At 46.9% G+C, this 12,369-nt stretch overlaps 1 long non-coding RNA gene across 3 annotated transcripts; it reads left to right on the top strand.

Moving 5' to 3' along the window:
• Positions 1–2,617: 2,617 nt before the first annotated feature.
• Positions 2,618–11,590, top strand: LOC108634449. Of its 3 annotated transcripts, none has more exons than XR_001917601.1 (4): positions 2,618–2,750; positions 8,915–9,015; positions 9,433–9,510; positions 11,522–11,590. It is a non-coding gene; the product is annotated as an uncharacterized LOC108634449 (long non-coding RNA). The 3 variants fall into 3 exon arrangements; XR_001917599.1 differs by having other exon boundaries at positions 11,508–11,571; XR_001917600.1 differs by lacking the exon at positions 11,522–11,590 and adding an exon at positions 9,920–10,227.
• Positions 11,591–12,369: the final 779 nt, after the last annotated feature.

Raw genomic sequence — 12,369 nt, 5'->3', positions numbered from 1 at the left:
CAGTTTAAAATTGCCCATAATTGCATTGCTTAAATAAGAGTCACTACTAAGACTCTGATGTGTTTCCTGTTAACATTTTTTAATGTATAAGTTTATTATTTATTTGTACTGTTTATATAATAGTGTGCATACATTTTGCATTTTGATTATTTTTCACTTAAAATAATCATAAATTTTTTTCAAATTATCATATAGGCTTCCAAACTATACACTTAAAAATAATTGCATGATAATTCATTGAGTTAATCAACATTATATCCACAGTTCAATATCTTGCACACAAAGGACATTTAATAAATATTTGTTGAATGAATGGATGGATTGATGGATAAATGCATTCCCCTATTATGTGACATTTAGTTAAGGGTAAATATTTTCAAAGGAAACAACACTAAGTAATTAAGCGGCAGAGGACATGGGTCTAAGCAAAAAGAGTTGGGGAAAACTGCTAACTTGACTGTTAAACAAAATTTTTTGAGAATTCTGAACTCCATATTTTCCCTTTTCTTTTTTTCCAAATGAGTAGGCTTTGGTTTGCCAAGAGCTTTTTCACAACTATTAATATCCCCATTTTACAGATGAGGAAAACTAAGCCTCAGAGAGGTAAAATATCTTCCTAAAGTTACAGAGCCAGTACATAGCACAATCGGGCTTCCAGTCTAGGCCTGTGAGCATGCTTAGCTTTGTTCCTTTACTACATCACCACAAGGGACAGTGGTCATGAGTTTGTACTTCAGGTAGAGCTATTTTAGGAGAGAAACTTCAGTTACTGAAGGCCATTGGATTGGATTGGACAGGCAGCCTTTATGGGACCCCCTCCCCCCACACAAAATCTCATTCAGCAGGGAAAAAAAGAAACCAATTGAGACCATCACAAAAGCTAGTGGTATATATGCTCAGGGGAAGAGGTAAGGCAGAGATTTCAATAACCAGCGCCTGAAACTGGACATTTCTAGATGTCAGACTTGTTTGGCTTGGATGACTGGGTATTTGCACAGCAGAAATTGGTAAAAGAGCAGGTCTGGTGAATGTTTGTTGACTCTGATTGCTTTTAGAAAACAGAGAAATTGGAAATGATTTAGAAATTGGTATAAAGGCAGAGAGGTACCATGTTTCCCGGAAAGGAAGGGAAATGAGTGGAAACCCTTTAAAGTCTGACTACAGCTCTGTTTTACTCAGAATTGCATGGTGAAGTACAGGCGATTTTTCCATTTTATGCACCCCTTTTGCTGCATTAATACTAATATCAGTGGTTAGCAAAGCAAATGTAATAACTACTCTCCCCAAAGGACCTTTGATTGCAGCTTCCACTCCTCAAGCCTGCAATCGAGCTGTTGGAAGGGAATTTTTCATATTCCTTTCTACCTCCTCACTAGCGTTTTATCGACAGAGCCCCATTTTCCCAGTAGAGAAAAACAAGGCAGAGTCAGGTTTGTACAACTGCCAATGGAGAATTGGGGGAGAGATTAATATAAGGCTGAACAGGTATAGAAAAGGAAATTTCTCTCAGATGCCCTTCTTGCCCCAAATGGTCCATCCCTGGTGGCTGCTTCTACCCCAGGATTTGGGGTAGGACTGGTTTACTAGCACCGGAGGCTCCCAAACACTGAACCTATTATGGTATGTGCCCCCATATGCATTTAAAATTTTAAAACCCAGAGCCATAAGAGAAGTGCAATGAAATCTAACACAGTACCACCCCCCATTGAAATATCAAATATCGAATTCTTTCTAAAAATAAATGTTGGTGCCCCTCCTATGTCAGTGCCCTGAGCAAAAGTGTAGGCAGTGGAATCCGTCAGTTAGCGGCAACTGATGGACACCCCATATTCATACACACTTGATGCCATGTTCTTTTGTCTCGGGGGGACCAACCCCCTCAAAACAAGCGATCCCAGACAGGAAAGCATCCCCCACTTGCCAGAGGGATTCACAGCGCAGGAACAGTAAAAGTACTCTCAACTTTGGGGCTCCTACATTCTTGGTCCTGGAGAACAGAGCTGTGACATCACAAATCAGATCCGGAGTTATTCACGGCTGAGGTGATGCCTCCTCTAAGACAAGGGGGTCCCCAGGGGCGGAGGCCAGGCCTTCCCCTCCTGTTCAGGGCTCCTAAGGCAGACACCACTTCCCGCCTAGACTGGGCCTCCTCCCGAAGCCGGCGATGATGTGCCCGCTAAAACGTGGGGGTTTTCTGGCTGGGATACAATCTTACCCTCAGATCTGAGCTCCCAGAGGCAGGTGCACTATCTCGCCCTCAAATACCAGCTTCTGGGGGACAGGCTCGCTTTTACGCACCCGATTGGGGCTTCTGGGGGCAGAGGCCTCCCTTCCCTCTCAGCTTCGGGGCTCACCAGGGCTGAGATGGCGTCTCCCCTCAGACTCGGGGCTCCCCGGGATAGGGGCAGGGTCCTGCCCTCAGAGTCGGGGCTTCCCGGACAGGAGCTGGATTTCGGCCTCCCTCCGCGTGGGGGAAGGGGCTGTGGGATCAGCCGCCTCTCCTCGGGCGGGAGGGGGGGCTCCCCTGAGGCCCTGCCCCTTTCGTGACAGGCCCGAGGTGTCCGGTGACTGAGACACTCTTCGCTGGGTGCAGGGTGCGGCTCAGGGCGTGGTCACCGGGGGCTACTTAGGGCCGCCGGCGCGGGGGCTGGCGCGGACGCCGGCTGCGAGGCTGCGGCGCCGAGCGCGGGCCATGGCGTGGATGCTGGACTGCCTTTTCGCGTCGGCCTTCGAGCCCCGCCCCCGCCGTGGTGAGTGGGGCCCGCCGAGTCGGGGGGCTGGGGTCCTCGGCCCGGGGCTGCCGGCGGCTGCCGCCCCGGCCGGGCGCCCTGGGGCTTGGATCGCCGCCCCTTCGCCTCCCTTCCCGAGGGCTTTTAGCTAATTGTTCCTGGCTCAAGGACTGCCCCGTCGAGGCCCCGCATAAATCACCGGCTTTGCCGGGAACAGCGAGCAATCGCGCTAATGGCTCGGCGGGACGCGGGTCGAGCGCGGGGGCGGAGTCGCTGGCTCAGCCGTCCTCGGGGACAGCTAGAGCGTCGGGGCCAGACACTTAGGACCAAGAGTCCGGAAACCTAAGGGCCATACAGGCCCCAGGATGTATGTCCCCGACCCGGCAGCTCGGGCCTGGGAACCCTGAAGATGGAGGGGGGGAGCGGGGATCCTTTTGCCTTGAAGCCTGTCCCCCATGTACCAATCTCAACTACAGAATATCGACAAGGGGCCCCTTAGGATCATCAAATTCAGCCCCTTTATTTAAGAGATGGTGACCCTGAAGGCCAGAGATGGCAAAGGCCTGCCCAAGGTCACACAAGGAGTTGGCAGCCTATCTGTTTCTGCAGAGGCTCTGTCAACTGCCCACTGCCCCAAACTGCCCAATGGCAGAGGCCTGGGGTCTTTAGTCTGGGTCTTCCCATGGATACTTTGAGATCAGTGCTGTTTTCCTTGTCCCTGTGGAGTTGAGGGCATAGGTGTACAAAAGATCCCAGGGCCAGTGTGCTATGTGGGTGGCCTTTCCTGGGAACTGCTTCTATAAAGTACATTTTGGAAACTCACTTATTTTCTTCCTCCTTAAGTTTCAGGAGACTTGTATTTTCTGTTTGAGATTTCCCAGGACCCCCACCCACACTGTCCTTCACTCTCCCTTGGTAGGCCCCACCCCCTCTAGGCTGCCACCTGCCCCCACTGCCACCTGTTTTTCCATAGTCTCCACCTCCAAAATCTATATTGGTGAGAGTGCGTCATTGGTCACCAGCCATAGACCAAACCTGGGGTTGTCTCCTCTTTCCTCTGCCCCCTCACAGGGAGGGGAGGGGAGGCAGGGAGAGGAGGGGCCTAGGCAGTTTAATTCTGCAGAAACTGTTTTTAGTCCTTGCCAGCCAGAGCACCCGGCTGAGAACCATCCCAGAACTCTGGCCTACTACTAGGGGGCTGCAGCATGCTTAGCAAGCTCAAGTGCAGTCTCTGGCAGGCCACACGTTCTCTGAGAAAGAAAGAAAGATCTGCATACACATAGAGAGTTTCATTTTTTGTTCTGTATATTTTTTTTCTAGTTTATGTGATCCTGGTATATAGAAGACAAAAATAATTATAAAGGAGTTTTATAAGATGCCTTTTAAAGCCTTTCAGCTCAAACACCCTACCCTTGAAAAGGGGATGGAATGAACCATTCCACCCCTGCCTGGCCTGAAAGCTGTGACTCCAATGAGATCAAGGATATGAAGTCTCCTTTATGAATAACCCCATTGGGAAGAGGGTCCGTATCACACAAGTAGCCCATTCCCAACTAAAGACAGTCATTTCTATTAGAATTAGAAGGTTTTTCCTTAAGCTGAACCCAAATCTCTTTTTCTGGATCTGGTGCTGACCTTCATGATCCTTCCAAGAGGACAGTGCCAACCCTCTCTGTTCCCCACCCCCACTCACCCCTGTTTTCATCCAGGCCAAATCTCCCCAGTTCCTTTATCTGTTTAACACGTGACATGGCTACAAGGCTCCTACCCACATCTAGCTGCTCTTTTTTGAATGTGCTCCAAATTGTGAATGCCCAATGACCGGGCCCAAAGAGGATTTCCAGCTGTGTCCCTGTAAATATAGTCCTGGATGGTTGACTTTCCCTCTGTTGGAAGACCAGGTTCGCACTCATGGTACACAGACACGTAGCCATAAACACACACATATGTACACATTCCCACCTACAATGTCACCAGTGCACACACACTTCACATGCATCACCTACTTTTCACACACAACATAACCACATCACACATGCACATGCCACACACAAATCCCTTGTACACGCCACAGAGTTCACACAAATCACTAATTTATATTGGAAGGACTTTCTTCACCTGAAGAAAAAAGTAAACTCAAGTTCTTTTCAAAGTCTGTATTCTATAGTTGTTTGACATATATTTGCTACTGCATTTCCAATCTGGTGAGACCTGTCCCCCTGCATATGCCAGTGGGGTATACCATTGCCTAGACCAGTTCTATTACTTGTACAGAGCAGCTGCCCAGATGTTGGGCCCCAGCCTCAGTCCTTTACATATGTGGTCTCACTTAAGTCATAGAACATCATTTTGAAATAAGTAATTGGTTTGGGGGTACAGTTTTTTGACCAGGTAAGAACTCATTCACTTCAATGTAACTCTGTGGTAACGACTGATATTCTGTAGGGCTCCAGCTGCCCTTGGTGCCTCCTCTCAAATGCCTTCCAGAAATCCTCACGAGTCAGAGGGAGGGAGCAGCTGACTGATGATTGGGAAGACTAGGGGAAGCATTCTCAATGTTCCTTTACCCACCTAACCACCTCTTGCTTGGGACATTGTTGGTATGTCAGAGCAATCGTTTGAGGGTGGCAACGGGCAATCGATGACCATATGAAGACATCTGGGAGAAGCATCAATTAGGTATGGAAAGAATGGGGACCCAGAAAGGGCTTCTTTCCCAGGGAAAAGGACAGCACAATTGACCCACTTGAAATTCTGTCCCCAGTTCACTCCTGGCATTGGATTTAGCCTCAGACAATTGGACTTCTGTAAAGCAGCCAAAACTCTACAGCTAAAGGGACCCTAGGGCCCACTTTACATACAAATTTGATCTTTTCTTGGGGATGGGACCCAATCATTGCACTGAGACCAGGCCGGGTTGCATTGCACAGGATTACTTCCCAGAGCTGGGGCAAATTTGATGAGACGCCCTGCTTCCCTGATCATGGCATTGGACTAGCACCCCCATCCACCAATGGCAAGATTTCCTGAAGTGCCTTTGAAAATCATTTGTTTGCACCTCAAAAGACATTTCTCCAAAGGAAAAAAAAAATGTGACACTCCAGAGCTTAGGTTCCTAGGTTAGGCCACACTTTACCCATCATAGTATAAAATGCAGCATCTGTGTGATGAAAACTGGCAGAAAATGATACTCTTGCAAGTGTATCTCAGGCTCCAGCAGTAGAGCTGACATTCATCAAGCTTAAATATCAAATGACAGAAAGCATATTGGGCATTGATGGAGCAAGATATCAGGTCCCTGAGGGTGATGATGGCAACAGTGAAAGCAACGTCATTCCTTTTTTCAACTTTTCAACCAAAACAGCCTAAATGTCCAACTGTAGGGGAATGATTAAATAAAATATATGACATCTCCACTTGTTAGACTAGTCTACATCCATAAAAATGCTGTTTATGACAAAGATGTAGCAACATGGAAAATGGTATGATTTATCTGTCAAATATGCATTTTTTAAAAGACTGGAAGAAAATTCAGCAACAAGGTCAAGTAAGAGACCCTATTAGGTTGATAGGATAATAGTTATTTTTTCTGTTTCCCAAAATTTTTATCGAGTTTGTGCTTAAATTACTCTTATATTTTAAAGAGATTCTTTTATTTTTTTGAGGAGCATAACTTCTTTATTAATTTTTTTTCCTTTACAATATTGTATTGGTTTTGCCATACATCAACATGAATCCGCCACAGGTATACACGTGTTCCCCATCCTGAACCCCCCTCCCACCTCCCTCCCCATACCATCCCTCTGGGTCATCCCAGTGCACCAGCCCTGAGCATCCTGTATCATGCATCGAACCTGGACTAAAGAGATTCTTAAAATGCTAGTTGAATGCAAATAGTCCGTACAATAGTCCGTATAATATAGTCCATACAATAGTCCATGTAATAATTATAATTATCTAGAATCCCACTATACATAGTTTAAGGGATATTTTTCCTTCAAATTCTAGTAAATGTAATGACTAAATCAGGTCAGCCAAATGTGATCTTCCCAGTGATCATGAAATGTCCCCTAATACTGGGTGGGAAAAGGCGGAATGGGCTTGAACTCCAGACCTGCTTTCACAGTCTTGCAATGAGCAAGTGTCTTAACCTCTCTTAAAATAATGTAATAATGCCTACATTTTCAAGTTATAAATAATAGTTATTATTTTTAACAACTATTTAATAGTAGTTGTATTACTGTTATTGGCGATATCATTATTAAGTGCCTTCTATGGTTCAGGTATCGAAAGATGTGTTTTATTCCTTCTCCAAATATTTGCTGTGATACTAGTCATTTTACACAAATGATCCCATTTAACTTTCGTAACAACTCTTTGAGGTATTATCATCTTCACTGTAAAACAAAAACTCAGAGAGGTTTAGTAACTTGCTCACTGCTACACAATAGCTGAGCAAGGACCACAACCCCTTTTGGTCTGATTTCAAAGCCTGCATGAGATCAAAAGAAATAACATTTGCAAAGCTTCCATTACTGTGCTGGTACAGAAGCAGACATTTACTAGGTGGTCAATAACATGATGATGTTTCCTTGCCCAGAGTCCAAAATCTGGTCTTTGATCTGCTTGATTACTTATAGATTCCTTTCTATGAAAAGGTGCACATTTCAACTGGAAAGATGCAATGCAAACACCACCTGTGTTCTTATTGCTGGGGCTCTGAGTCACTAGGAAACGATTTCTGTTTCCTTCTGGCAGTATCATTTGTTCTCACATGTATCAGCAGAAGTAGGTAGATGGCATGTTTGATGAGCCTTGGCAGCTACTGTCATGTCTCAGATACAGTTCTTGAAAAACCACACAGCTTCCTCGGGACAGGCACCTGCTACCCAGTAACTGGGAGGTCCCTGCACTCAGTGATGCTTATTAAATGGCCAGGGCCTCTCTCGAACCCCTAATCCAGCAATTCTCTGTATGGTGTAGCTGACCCCTGTTACCCCTCCCACTTTCCTCTTCAAAGCGGGGGCTATAGGACCTCCTCAGAAGCAGACAGGGATAGGAACGAGAGAAAAGCTTAAATTCCTAAATCCTCAGAGGGACTCACTAATAGATTCTCTCACATGGTGGAGTCTAGGGTCTGGGAGGGGTAGCATGCAGGATGAATACGAGAGGTAAGGAGGGAGGAATTGAAGGCATCTTCCAGAGACTGAGAGCACCTGGAGCCTGGCCGCTCAGAGCTTTTCTGCCATAAATCGCAATAGTCTATAGCCTCTTTATCCCTCCATGGGATTATATCCACCCCCTCCCCTCAACTTCTTAACCTGCACTCCTACCTCCACCCCGACTCTGCCCAAATGCAGCTTCAGCTTGTAGTGACTTGTTTTTGTCTCTAGAGGGAGGCAATAGCATCAGAGAGGAAAGGGCACCGATTGGGGTCTTCTCTTATACTTTACCAAAGGGTAGGTTTTACTTTAACTGCGAACAGTTAGATAACAACTAATTGGAACAGTATTTTAGGTGTTGCAAAGTATATTTCAGAGAAACATCATCTCTCCCTTCATCTACTCCCCCCCCTCCACACCCTGCAACGTTGGTGGCTGCTAGAAAAAGGGTGGCCTTGGGAGCCTCTCCTAATTTCTAGGTTAGAGTTCAGAAAACAAAAGAAAAACCATAACGGAAGTCGTGGGGGCAGTTTAGCCAAGGAATATTCACCCTGTCTTTCTTTGGGGTACAATGGCACACATTTGACGGGTCAGGACTGGCTCTGATGTGAGGGCTGGGGAGCACCGTCCATAGCTGGGATGGGAGGAAGTCCAGATGCTGAGCAGGTAGTTGGAAACTTTCCTATATGGAATATTACATCTGAAACCTTGGTCTCATTAACACTGCCAGGAGAAACTGCAGAGTGAGAATTGGACTTAGGGGCCAATTCTTCCGGGCTGCATCAGGCTGATCACAACATCACCCTAAAAGAAGAGGGGCTATTTCAAGAGTGTCAGACACACCAGTAATGAGGAAAATTGGCAGCTTAGTCAGTCAGCTTCAGTCCCTGAACACCCGTTAGGACACTTTGGGCTATGTGGGTGGGGGGCGACTTAAGCAAGAGAGGGAATTATCCTTTTCTTGAACATTTACTAGATGTGTTAGACATCTGGCTGACACTTTCCATATTTTACCTCCTTCAGTCATCTGAGCATGTCTAAGGCAGGTGTTAACATCTCCAAACTACAGATGAGAAAACTGAGGTTCAGAGAGATGAAGTAACCCTCCCAAGATCACACAGCAAGTAAGTGATGGAGCTGGGATACAAACTCAAAGCTGTCTGAAGGTCCTTATCTTTAAGGGTTTTACTCACATTTTCTTGGGAAAACCAAGATCTTTCTCTTTGATAAAATTCCCGTTTTGGTGCCTTGCCCATATGGGTTCTTGTTTTTAGGGTGAAAACAAGCAAATTTCTGTTTACGTTTGGCAGTAATGGAGGTTGTTAAAGCATTTTTTCCACCTTTACAATTCCCCGTATAATCCTCCTGTTATGAACTCCAGAGAGAGAGAGAGACTTATAGTGGGGATTTTAAGCTCCAAGGGAAGTGTGTGTGCATGTGTGCGTGTGTGTGTGTGTGTGTGTGTGTACCCCACAGTGGTGGCAATGTTGACAAGGGTCTGGGTAGCCCCTCCTAACCCACCATTTATGTGGGTTATGCAGCCTAGAAGTGCATCTTTGGAGTTAGAGCCTTGGAGCTTTCGGCTTCTTCAAAGGTGAAGTTTGTCCCCCATTTCGCAGGTAAGAGTACTGGACTGGAGTGAATCAGACAGTCTTCACGGATTCAGGTGGGACTCAGACAACAGAATTTACATAGGCGGTTCCGTGGTTGAGTGGTCTGTGTGTAGGGGTGGGAGGCAGAAGCCTCGCAGGATGGCAGTGAGGAAGTGGAAGTGGACTTGCTATATTCAGAGGAGGGTGAGGAGGTATCAGACTGGCCCCCACAGCAGCAGGAAAGTCACCTGCCTGAGACCAGATGCTGGAAGACACCAAAGTTTGCATGAACTTCTTGGACAGACTTCAGCAAGGGGCTTCAGCTAGTCTTTGATTTCTCTAGAACCACCTTCCCCACTGCACTTAAAAACAAAAACAAAACACAACACTTTCTGGCTACGTAGTAGTTTAGGCAATGCTTTTCTTGCCCACCCAGGATGAGGTGCTGACCCAGGCCCAGCTGGCGGGGAAGCTTTATGGATGTTACAGCTGCTGCTCGTCTGCACACCAGGCTCATTTGTGCCAGTTGAAAGGGCACAATAATAACAGTGGCAATTTAAATCGTGCTTCTTGCTTTCTGCTTCCCCCCTGAAAAGTGGCAAAGTGACTCACCACTGTTGAATTGTCCCTCTCTATCCACCCCCTGACCTCTCTGCGGCAGTCTAGGCTGGTTCCCTGGGGGGCTGAGCTGGAAATCAGTTCTTCCAGCGGCCCTTTAGCTGTGATGGAGCCAACCCCCCTCTCCCCCCAATAAATGTGTTCCAAAAAAAAATGCGATGTATTGTTTTAATTTGAAATTCTCAGATGAGGCTGCTTGGAAGGCATCAGAGCAGCAGAAACCCCACTAGGTAGGCACAGTGCTCCCCTCAAACATGAATAATACAAAAGGGGGCCCATTCAAAAATCTACTGGGGGGCTCTGCTTATTTTTCTGTGTGTAGTTTGATATGGAGATGACTGGTCTGCTTGAAATTAACTACATATCAATTTCTGGTGGTAGTGCCATAAAAATGGATCAGGAGGAGCTGTGAAATCATTCATACTCCATCCTGACCCCTCACCTCCATTCCCATCCATGCTCAATTCCCCTGACCCTATGGCTAGAAAGTGCTCCTTCTCTGCTCCTTCTTTCAGCACCAGCCTAAGGAGAGCTCCCAGAACTGGAGCCTGTGAGGTGCTTATGAGCCTAGAGTAATTAAAGATTTTGAGGTGTCAACAAAGCAGGTATGGTGGAGAAGCTATCAGCTGTCTCAGAGACAAAGAAAATAATCATGCTGTGCACTCTTGGTGCTGTCAGTAAGCTCAGAAGAAAGATTTGTTGGGAAGTGATACTGTTTCATAGAGACCTCAGTGCCTAGCAGAAATGAGGGATTCTTGGTGAGGCTGCTTGGAAAAGAAGAAAGGTTTAGGGAGCTTGGCAAACCTGGATTCAAATACTATCTCTACCTCCCACTGGCTGTGTGACCCTGGAGAAGTTACTTAACTACTCTGAGTTTGATGTGTGATGTGCAAAACAGTGATAAGTCACAGCTCTAATTATCTCATGAGGTCATTATGAAGACTCCAGACAATGCACTAGCACAATGCCTGGTATACAATAAGTACTTAATAAATGGTAACATAATGATCATGATGACTATTATTATTTGTGCCATATACCAGGCATTTACTACAGGAGCTCAAAGTTTAAAAGGAGAGACAAATAATTGCAGTTACGTTTGATGGTATCATGAGAAGTATGAAGAGAGCAACTATGATGGCTCCAAGGAGAGAGCCCTCAACTGGGAGGGAGGGCTACAGAAAAGCAGAGAAAGTTTTGTGACTCCTAAGTGAGTTCTTAAAAAATAAGTAGGAGTTTGTCACGAGGCCCAGGGGGAAAGGGATTCCAGGCAACCGTATGTGCCCACACAAAGCCAAAGAACTGTGAAACAGCCAGGCCTTGAGCAAATAGCTGGGCTTTGCTGGGCAGGAACTGGGATCTCCTGGGGGATGGGGGAGGGGATCAGTGACCAAGAACCTTTCCAGTTTATTCCCACCAGCCCCTGCACAGCGCCTTAGGCGCCCTACCTGGCCAACCACGGGCGACGACCTCCTCTTCTTTCCTCTAGGCAGTCAGGTAAGCTCACACCCAGCCCCCCGGGGGCCTGGTGCGCACAGCGTGGGGGTCGTCGGACCCAAACCCGGCAATTCCGGGCACGAGGCGACTCTGCCGAAGTCGCGGGTCCCTAGCTCCTTCTTCGTCCCAGTCCTGGAGCAAAGTCCCCCTCCACCCCCAATTAAAAAAAAAAAACAAAACACCAAGCACACAGTCACTTGGGCTCTTTAGACAACCCCATGCTCTCACACACACCTGTAAAACCACGCGGCGACCTCCCTCCAAGGCGCACACACCGGGTTTTCAGCCCTCCACCCTAGCACAGACCTTGGCTGCATGCGTCCCCACCACACACAAGAGCACATCACACTCAAACACACACACACAGTGCACCCTGACACAAACCTTTGAATACACACGCCTTAAGTAAGCTCACATATAAAGACACCTTGGTCACGAACACACACTACACACCACAACAATCACCGCCCGTAAATCCATCTTGACCTAACACAGCTAAGGGTAAACACACACCAAACCAACATATGCACACGAGCTTCTACGGGCACACAAACATACACACACTGCATACACATATACACTACAGCAAGACCACGGACCCCGGCAGAAGCATACATCGAACACACCCACATCCAGACCGCACCCACACAGCCACACTACAACCAGGCAGAACCGTACAACCTACAAACGTGCACACACGAACACTGCACAAACACACGCTCCATATCCGAGCTCAAACCAAATCCACTTCACACTCAGCACTCGAACTAA

Source organism: Capra hircus, assembly GCF_001704415.2.
Source record: "Capra hircus breed San Clemente chromosome X unlocalized genomic scaffold, ASM170441v1, whole genome shotgun sequence".
Lineage (NCBI taxonomy): Eukaryota > Metazoa > Chordata > Mammalia > Artiodactyla > Bovidae > Capra > Capra hircus.
This window is presented reverse-complemented; position numbering and strand designations above follow the sequence as displayed.